Here is a 499-nt window from a genome sequence, read left to right on the forward strand (position 1 = left end):
AGAGAGAGAGACAGAGAGACAGAGAGAGAGAGCACAGTGCTGTAAAGTTAACATAGGATTTTTGAGAATGCAGATTCCTTTCAGAATTCTTCATGTAAAGTCGAATTTGCAGAAAGTGAGAACTGACCATTTGTTTTTTTGCTGTCTCCCTTGTTAGACTGTAAGATCCTTGAGGGTAAGGATTGTCTTTTTTCTCCTCTGGGCATAGTACCTGACACATTTTGTTGTTGTTCAGTCGTTCGGTGGTGTCTGACTCTTTGTAACGCCATGGACCGTAGCACACCAGGCCTTTTTATCCTCCACTACGTCCTGAAGTCTGTCCAAGCTCATGTTCATTGCTTCCATGACACTATCCATCTATCTCATTCTTTCGTCTTCAATCTTTCCCAACATCAAGGTCTCTTCCAATGAGTCCGTTCTTCTCGTTGTGTGGTCAAAGTATTTAAGCTTCAGCTTTAGTATTTGACCTTCCAGCAAATAGCCTGAATTAATTTCTTTG

Source organism: Vombatus ursinus, unplaced genomic scaffold (assembly GCF_900497805.2).
Source record: "Vombatus ursinus unplaced genomic scaffold, bare-nosed wombat genome assembly UNPS02015004.1, whole genome shotgun sequence".
NCBI lineage: Eukaryota > Metazoa > Chordata > Mammalia > Diprotodontia > Vombatidae > Vombatus > Vombatus ursinus.